Consider the following 9,352-nt stretch of genomic DNA (forward strand, 5'->3'; position numbering starts at 1 on the left):
CTATGACCGTTTCTCCTTTTTATGCATTTTATGGCCAAAAAATTAGAATTCCACCCGATTCCAATATTTTCGTGTGCTATAGCCCACGTCTTGCGAGTCGGCCTGGGCCCCCTGAACCCGGATCACCTAAAAATTTTCCGAGCCATCAAATACGACCTAAGGAACCATAGTCTCCACCCCGCCATGACCATTTCTCACTTTTTGCGTTTTATGGCCAAAAAATTAAAATTCTGCTCGATTCTCATATTTTCATATGCTATAGCTCAAGCCTTCCGAGTGGGCTCGGGCAGATCGCCTAAACTTTTTCCGGTCCACACGATCTAAGGAATCATAGTCACCACCCCGCCATGACAGTTCCTCCTTTTTTTTGTGTGTTTTAAGGCCATATAAGTAGAATTCCGCCCGATTCCCATATTTTCGTGTGCTATAGCCCACACCTTCCTAGTTGGTTGGGTCCCCGGATCGGCTAATTTTTTTTCGATCCATCATATACGACCTAAGGAACCATAGTCACCACCCCGCCATGATCGTTCCTCATTTTTTCCGTTTTACGGCGAAATATTTTCGTATGCCATAGTCCACGTCTTCCGAGTGGGCCCGGGCCCTCTGTACCCGGATTGCCTAAAAATTTTCTCCGCCATCGAATACGAATTAAGGAAAAATGGTCACCGTCCTGCCATGATCGTTTGTCTTTTTTTTTTTGCATTTTATGGCCAAAAAACTAGAATTTCGCACGATCCTAATATTTTCATGTGCTATAGCCCACGTCTTCGGAGTGGGCCTAGACCCCCGGAACCGGGTTGCATAAAATTTTTTCGGGCCATCAAATATGACCTTAGGAACATTTTCACCACCCCTCCATGACCGTTCGTCGTTTTTTTGCGTTTTACGACGGAAAACCTAGAATTCCAACCAATTCCAATATTTTTGTATGTTATAGCCCATGTCTTTCGAGTGGGCCTGGCCCCCCCGGACCTAGATCGCCTAAAAGTTTTCTGGATCATCAAATATGACCTAAGGAACCATCGTTACCATCCCTCCATGACCGTTCGTCAGGTTTTTGCGTATTACGGCAAAAAATCTAGAATTCCACCCGATTCCTATATTTTCGTGTGCTATAGTCCAAGTCTTCCGAGTGGGCTCGGGCGGATGGCCTAAAAATTTTTTGGTCCATCAAATACGAACTAAGGAACCATAGTCACCGCCCCGCCATGATCGTTCCTCTTTTGTTTTAGTGTTTTACGACCATAAAAGTAAAATTCCGCCCGATTCCCATATTTCGTGTGGTATAGCCCACGCCTTCCTAGTGGGTTGGTCCCCCAGACCCGGATCGGCTAAAATTTTTTTAGTCCATCCAATACGACCTAAGAAACCTTAGTCACTACCCCGCCATGATTGTTCCTCATTTGTTTTTTGCATTTTCGTATGCTATAGCCCACGTCTTCCGAGTGGGCCCGGGCCCTATGGACCCGAATTGCCTAAAAAAATTTCGGGCTATCGAATACAACCTAAGGAACTATAGTCACCGTCCATCCATGACCGTTCCTCATTTTTTTGTGTTTTACGATCATAAAAGTAGAATTCTGCCCGATTTCCATATTTTCGTGTGCTATAGCCCATGCCTATTGGACCTCCGGACCCGAATCGACTAAAATTTTTTTGGGCCATCAAATAAGACCTAATAAACAATAGTCACCGCCCTACCATGACGGTTACTCATTTATTTTTGTGTTTTACGGCCAAAAAAACTAAAATTTTGCCTGTTTCCCATATTTTCGTGTGCTATAGCCCACGCTTTTCGAGTGGGCCCGAGCCCCCCCGGACCTGGATCGCCAAATAACTTTTTGGGCCATCAACTATGATCTAAGGAACCGTCGTTACCACCCCTCCATGACCGCTCGTTGTTGTTTTGCGTTTTATGGCCAAAAACCCTAGAATTTCACCCAATTCTCATATTTTCGTGTGCAATAGCCCAAGCCTTCCTAGTGGGCCTGGGCGGATCAACTAAATTTTTTTCGGGCCATAAAATATGACCTAAGGAACCATAATCATCGTCCCGCCATGACCATTCCTTTTTTTTTTGTGTTTTACGACCATAAAAGTAGAATTCCACCCAATTCTCATATTTTCGTGTGCTATAGCCCACGTCTTTCGAATGGGCCTAGACCCTCCGGACTCGGATCGCCTAAAATTTTTCATGGCGATCAAATACAAACTAAGGAACCATAGTTATCGCCCCTCCATGACCGTTCCTCATTTTTTGCATTTTACGATAAAAAAAATTGGTACTCCGCCTGATTCCCATATTTTCATGTGTTATAGCCCACACCTTCTGAGTAGGCCGGGCCCCCGGACTCGGTTCACTTAAAAAAAATTTGGGCAATCAAATGCGACCTAAGGAACCATAATCACCACCCCACCATGACCGTTCCATGTTTTTTTGCATTTTACAGCCAAAAAACTAGAACTCTGCCCGATTTCCATATTTATGTGTGCTATAGTCCACGCCTTCCGAGTAGCCAGGCACCCAGACCCGGATCATCAAAATTTTTTGGGCCATCAAATACGACCTAAGAAACAATAGTCACCGCCCTGCCATGACCGTTCCTTGTTTTTTACGTTTTACGGCCAAAAAACTAGAATTCCGCATGATTCCCATATTTTCGTGTGCTATAGCCTATGCCTTACAAGTGGGCCCGGGCCGCCCGAAATCGGATCGCCTAAAAGTTTTCCCGGCCATCAAATACGACCTAAGGAACCATTGTCACCACCCTTCCATGACCGTTCATCTTTTTTTTTGCGTTTTACGGTGAAAAACCTAGAATTCTGCCCGATTCCCATATTTTTGTATGCTATAGCCCAAGCTTTTCGAGGGGGCCTGGGATGATCGCCTAAAATTTTTCCAGGCAATCAAATACAACCTAAGGAACCATAGTTACCGCCCCGCAATGACCGTTCTCTTTTTTTTTTTTTGTGTGTGTTTTACGGCCATAAAAGTAGAATTCCGCCCGATTCTCATATTTTTGTGTGCTATAGCCCAGGCCTTCCTAGTGGGTTCGGCCCCCGAACCCGGATAGGCTAAAATTTTTTGAGCCATCAAATACGACCTAAAGAACCATAGTCACCGCCCCGCCATGACCGTTCCTCGTTTTTTTTTGCATTTTATGGACAAAAAACTAAATTTCGCCCGATTCCAATATTTTCGTATGCTATAGCCCACGTTTTCCGAGTGGGCCAGGGCCCTCCGGACCTGGATCGCCTAAAATTTTTTTAGGCAATCAAATATGAACTAAGGAACCATAGTCACCGCCCCGCCATAACCGTTACTCATTCTTTTGCGTTTTATGGCCATAAAACTAGAAATCTACACGATTATAATATTATCGTGTGTTATAGCCCACGTCTTCCGAGTGGGCCCATGCCCCCGGACTCGGATCAAATAAAATTTTTCCAGGCCATTAAATACAACCTTAGGAACCATCGTCACCACCCGCCATGATCGTTCGTTATTTTTTTGCGTTTTATAGCGAAAAACCTAGAATTCCGCCCGATTTCAATATTTTCGTATGCCATAGACCATGTCTTTCGAGTGGGACCGGGACCTGATAGTAGCCTATATTATACGATGTAGATGCTGTTTATGCTCTAAGTTAACCATACTTTATTGATGTTTTAGAAATGATAACAAAATGCTCTAATTGAGGTTTTTATGCTTTGCAGGAACTACTCCGAGTTAGGAGGAGGATATAGAGTATTTTGGGGTCAAATATGTGGATACAAGGCTAATCGAGAAGTGCCCGGATGAAAACAAGCAAGAAAAGGTGAAGAAAAACTGGGTAACAACCCACTGCGATCGCGGTGGGACCGCGGTGAAAGAAGGCGAAAAACAGAATGGTTGGAAATGACCACGGTCGTGCCGCGACCGCGGTCGATCTGGAGAAAGCCAAGAGGTTTTAGGGCCAAAGTGTAAATCGTGGAAAACTTATCCTAACCCTATATAAACTCAACAAACTCGCCCAAGTGAGGGTTAAGCTTGTTTTTAGACTGAATTGGAGGCAAGAACAAGTGTGAGAAGATCAAGACACCATTAGAGTTTTCATTCTTCTTTTTGTTTTCATTATTTTGTGAATTATGAATGATTTTATGGTTTATTCTTTCTTTACTATGAGTAGCTAAACATTTAATCTAGGGTTGATGGAACCAATTGTTAGATGAAGTTTTGACTCAATTTTGTTATAATCGAGCCGGGTTTATTATATGATTGTTCAATTATGTTTTGTATGGTGATTAATTGAATGGGCCCTTGATTAATCGTGTCTAATTGCCTTGCAAGCAAGAATACTAGGTAAGATTGCTGTTGAACAACACCACTTTTGGGTAATTGAAGAGATTCACTACTTGAACTTAAAAGTGGGGTTAGAGATAACAAAACTTTAGTGGAATAATTTAGAGCTGCATAAATTATCAGCTAGAGTAGTTTGAGAGACTGCTCGAGTAAATTATCGTAGTTGATCGAGAGATAATTGCGGTAACCCATAGCTCATAATCCTCATAGAGTATTACGGCGAGATTATAACAAAAGAATTAAGACTTAAACTAGCAATTCGGGAAATCAATACCCTTGATCTTTTTACCATTGAATTATCTTTGATTTAGAATATTGTTAATCTTAATATCAGTTTATTTTAGTTAAACAAAACCCAATATTTATTTACAAAAATCTTGCATCTGAAAATTGTTTGAGCTTGTATTAGCATCACTAAGAGCAGTGATAGATAGGTTAGTTCCTTGAGGATTCGACTCCGGACTTAAAAATGGGATTATATTTGCAACGACCGCTTTGTGTTTTATAAGGCATAGTTGGGCGTGATCAAATTTTGGTGCCGTTGCAGGGGAACTAACGGTGTTATTTATTACAACTTAGACGCAGTGCTAGAATTATTGTTTAGGTCAATTTTCTATGGTGTTAAATAATTTTTCATTGAAATTCTCACGTTTGAACTCTTGTGTGATTCAGGTGTATGCCTAGAGACTCTTCGAGGACTGGTGAACTACTTGAAGGACTCTTAGACCCCGAGAAAATATTCAGGGTACTAAACCGTGCCAACTAGAAGAACAAACAATCACAACAAATACACCAACTTGAAATTGAAATGGGTGACGTAGATAACGTCAATAGGAACATCAGGGATGATCAAGTTGACCCAAACGTCAGAGTGGTGGCACCTCTTATGCCAGAAGCTGCACTTTATGATTGGGCACAGCCAACAACTGACAACCTGGCCACCGCCATTGTTGTGCCCCCAATACAAGCGGAGATATTCTAGATCACCAACAACATGCTGAATCTTCTACAGAATAAGGGATTGTTCTCCGGGTCACACATTGAAGACCCTCAACAACACCTGAAAAATTTTCTGTCTATTTGTGTGACCCAAAGCCAGCCAAATGTGACCCCAAAAGTCATCAAGCTATTACTGTTCTCGTTCTCTGTGATTGGGGAAGCACAAACTTGGCTGAATTCGCTCCCAATTAATTTCTTTTTCCACTTGGGAGGAATTAGTCAAGCAGTTCCTGAACAAGTTTTACCTGCCCAACAAGACTACAAGACATATTGATGAGATATTGCAGTACAAACAGCAGCCTACTGAGACCTTGCAGGAAACTTGGGAAAGATTCAAAGGGATGTTAGTGAAGTGTCCCCACCATGGTATTCCATACCAGATGCTCGCCCAGAGATTCTACATGGGGTTAGCAGACAATTTAAAAGCCAATGTAGATGCTTCAGTTGGGGGTGCATTTTTGAGCAAGACATTCACAGAGTGTAAAATCCTTCTTGACAAGATGTCTTAGAATTCGGGGTCGATAACGGCAGGTACAACCCTGACACCATTAGTGCATTCAGTTCCTCTTGACCCAAATAATTTACATGTAGAGAACATAGCCACACTCATGACTCAGATGAGTATATTGATAAAGAATATTGATGAGATGAGTACAAAGCAAGTGCATATTGTTGACACAACAAATGAAGGACTGTGTACGCCTTGCATTAATTAGTCTTATGTGTGTTTATGGAGTGGAGAAGGTGACAACCAAGGGTTAAGAGAGGCTATGAATTATGTCAACAATTTTTGGGGGTCAGAGACAAGGAGGACAACAATGGAGACCAGCTCCCAATCAGCAGTATAGACCAAACATGCCACAACCTGGAGGTATGTGATCGAAGCCTACCCTGCACTACGATTGAGTAGCGAGAGAGGGTCGAAGAAGCTTTTACCTGATTTAGAGTCGGGATCGATTTCCATAGAGAGCTAGATGTTGGAGTCGGGTATCTATCTAATTTAGAGTTGGGTATGTATTCCAAATTACACTTCTAAACATTTTTGGGTTTTTGTTTTACTTCTACTTTTATCAAACTACAATGGCAAATTAAACTAGAATAAGCTAAGAGTAAAATGTTGTTCAAATAGTTTAAAAGGCACTAGGGTAGTGACTTTCGCCTAGGTGGTCAATTGACGGATACTTGAGTCTAAGGCATGATTGACATATTTGGGGAGTGTGATATAACCTTTGCACGATTTTACCCACTCTACACCTCTTGGTGGTTCAAGTGATTTTGCCCAAATTGACTTTCTCAAAACCAATTGGGTATGCAAATTTGCACAAGCAATCAAGGTTCAAGTCGGGTATTACTCTCTCAAGGTTTAACCCTTTAATTGGGGCTATCAATCTCTTAAGTACGCCCCAATTCCGTGTTGGACCAATTTCAGAGACTCAAGCTTTCTTTCTCAAGAAGAGCTCAAATCAACTAAACACAAACTAGTATTTGCAACCACTAATTCAGCAATTAAACATGAAATTAGCCCAAATATCAAACACCCATAGTCAATCTAGCCATAAAACACAAGACCCATCAATTACCCACAACCCTAGCTTATGGGTTTAGCTACTCATAATTAAAGAAGAAAAGCAAGAAATAGATGAAGAAAAACTCATATTAATTAATTACTAAGATAAACAAAAAGATTCAATGTTGAAATGTAGATAAAATTGCCCAAAATAGCTAAAATATTCGAACCCACGAGCGCAACTCTCAGCTAAAACTATCTGATGACCTAAAAATGGGAAAAAAGCTATGGTATACTAACCTGAAAAATCTGGACAAAAATACCCCTGTGGGGCTAGTGCGGACCACACAAAATCACATGCGGTCGCACTAAGGCTCTAGACTTGAAAATTGAACTCTCTAAACAGGGGTAATGCGGACCGCACATGATGGACTATGGCCGCGATGACCTCTAGTGCGGTCCGCATGAAATGGAGCGCGGACCGCATTGGCTTCAATCTCCAAAAATAGCAACTCTCTGATCCTTGGTTGTGCGGATCGCACTAAATCGAGTGTGGCCGCAGTAACTTCAGTGCGGACCGCATTAAATCCCATGCAGCCACATTGCCTGATTTTCCTGAGTTGCATACTCTCTGAACCTGACTTGTATGGACTGCACAGAATAGTGTGCGGCCGCACTGGCCTTGTTTTGCCTGAGCTTTGTCTTTCCTTGATACTTGTGCAAGGTTCACTCCTTTTTGAGTTGATCTTTGACATCTTGTCACTTTGTTGATCAAACCTGCAATCAAGCACAACTTGTGAGCCTTTGGGACTATTTTGTACATATTTCTAATCAAAACTTAAGCAAGAAGGAGTATAAAATGTAGCAAAATCCCTAGTTATCAACTCCCCCAAACTTAAGCTTTTGCTTGTCCTCAAGCAACAAAATAAGACCCACCCCTCAAGTGAAAATCCCAGAAAATTCAGCTGTCCTAAAGTAACCTCATCTAGCATCAATTGGGACTAACAATTGCCCTCAATACAAATGAATCATTAACAACATTTACTCCTTGAAATACCATGGATTAAGTGCGACACAAGAGCATCAAGAGTTGACTCAACACATCAGAGAACTCTTTCTATTACTTTGGTCATTGTGGATACATCTTCAACTCTCCCTATGCAAACCTCACCTTTAGAATAGTGGCACTCAGAATGAGGTTAATGGAAAATCACTCATCTCTCTCAAGGAAAAGTCACGAGTCCGGCTCTAAGTACCATATGCTTGCCCCTTATGTGAGTCACCACTAATGTAAGTTTCATTAAACTCAAGATCATATAGGGCTTTTATGGAGACATAGTGAAGGCTTTTGGTTTAGGATAGGTAATGTTTGGTCTAAGTAGGTTCTGTCTTCCCTTAAACACTTCTTTTGTTTCATTTGGCACACATTCCCTTGACTCTTTGAGTCATTTCACTTCTTTCTAAGGGGTTAGAGAGACACCCTACCACTCTTTCTTATACATTTTAAACCTTTTCTCCTTTTTCAACTTTCCACACCTTTCATTGTTTGCTTTTCTTGAATCCCTTTTTATTCTTTTTCACATTGAACATTCTTTTTGTCTTTTTGCTTTTCTTTCTTTTTCATTGCCTTTTGTTTTCTTCATTTTTGTGCCTTTTTACCACTTTTTTGTAATCCTCGTCTCTCCCCCCAAACTTATACTTTTGCCATGTGCTAAAGGAAAGATCGGGTGCCAATAGAGGGTCTCTTTTAGAACGGGTATAGGCTTGTATCGTGGTTCTTGAAGTAAAAAGGTCTAAGGATCAATAGGGTTGACTAGGGATCTTATCATCGGTAGGTTATGAAAGTGTTCAAGCTATCATTTGGACCAAGGAGAGCCTATAATCATGTCTCAAGTCAAAATTCACTTAGGATTTCGCCTCAACAAACATTCAGGGCAAGTTCTAGACCAATGGCTCAGGACTTGGACTTGCAATGCAATTTCTCGCCATACAAGCTATGGGATTGCTAGAAACACAGAGTCGGGGGCCCACAACGACCTTAGATAAGATTTGAGCACACAATGGTCCCAAAAAACCACTTGATGATTATCGGTCAACACAAGAGTCTCAAAGTCACGACTTTCACCATCCTAAACACAACAATTTGTTTTTGACCATAAGATCAAAGGCAATTGTACTAGGCCCAAGTGAAGCTTTGCTTGAGGCACCCTTAACCACTAACTACTAAAAACAAAAATAAAAACGGATTCAAACCCTTAAGAAGGTTATCACGCCATCCATTATTGGGAAGAGCCACCCGGTTCACACAAACTCCACCTTTTGAAAGAACCGTGGCATTAAGAAAATCAAAGGCTTATTGCAAACTTTCAAAACACGAAGCTACGAACATCAATAAGAAGCTAAGAACGAAAAATTGTGGAAAGTGAAATGAATATATACAAGAGGGGATTTGTCGAATATACAATAGATGGGATGAATATGTACAATATAACATCACTTTA

At 41.3% G+C, this 9,352-nt stretch overlaps 1 non-coding gene across 1 annotated transcript; it reads right to left on the reverse strand.

The window, feature by feature from the left end:
* Nucleotides 1-5,607: 5,607 nt before the first annotated feature.
* LOC138882072 (small nucleolar RNA R71) lies at nucleotides 5,608-5,714 on the reverse strand. Its single transcript, XR_011403547.1, has one exon. It is a non-coding gene; the product is annotated as a small nucleolar RNA R71 (small nucleolar RNA).
* Nucleotides 5,715-9,352: the final 3,638 nt, after the last annotated feature.

This window comes from Nicotiana sylvestris, chromosome 1 (assembly GCF_000393655.2).
Source record: "Nicotiana sylvestris chromosome 1, ASM39365v2, whole genome shotgun sequence".
In the NCBI taxonomy this organism is placed as follows: domain Eukaryota; kingdom Viridiplantae; phylum Streptophyta; class Magnoliopsida; order Solanales; family Solanaceae; genus Nicotiana; species Nicotiana sylvestris.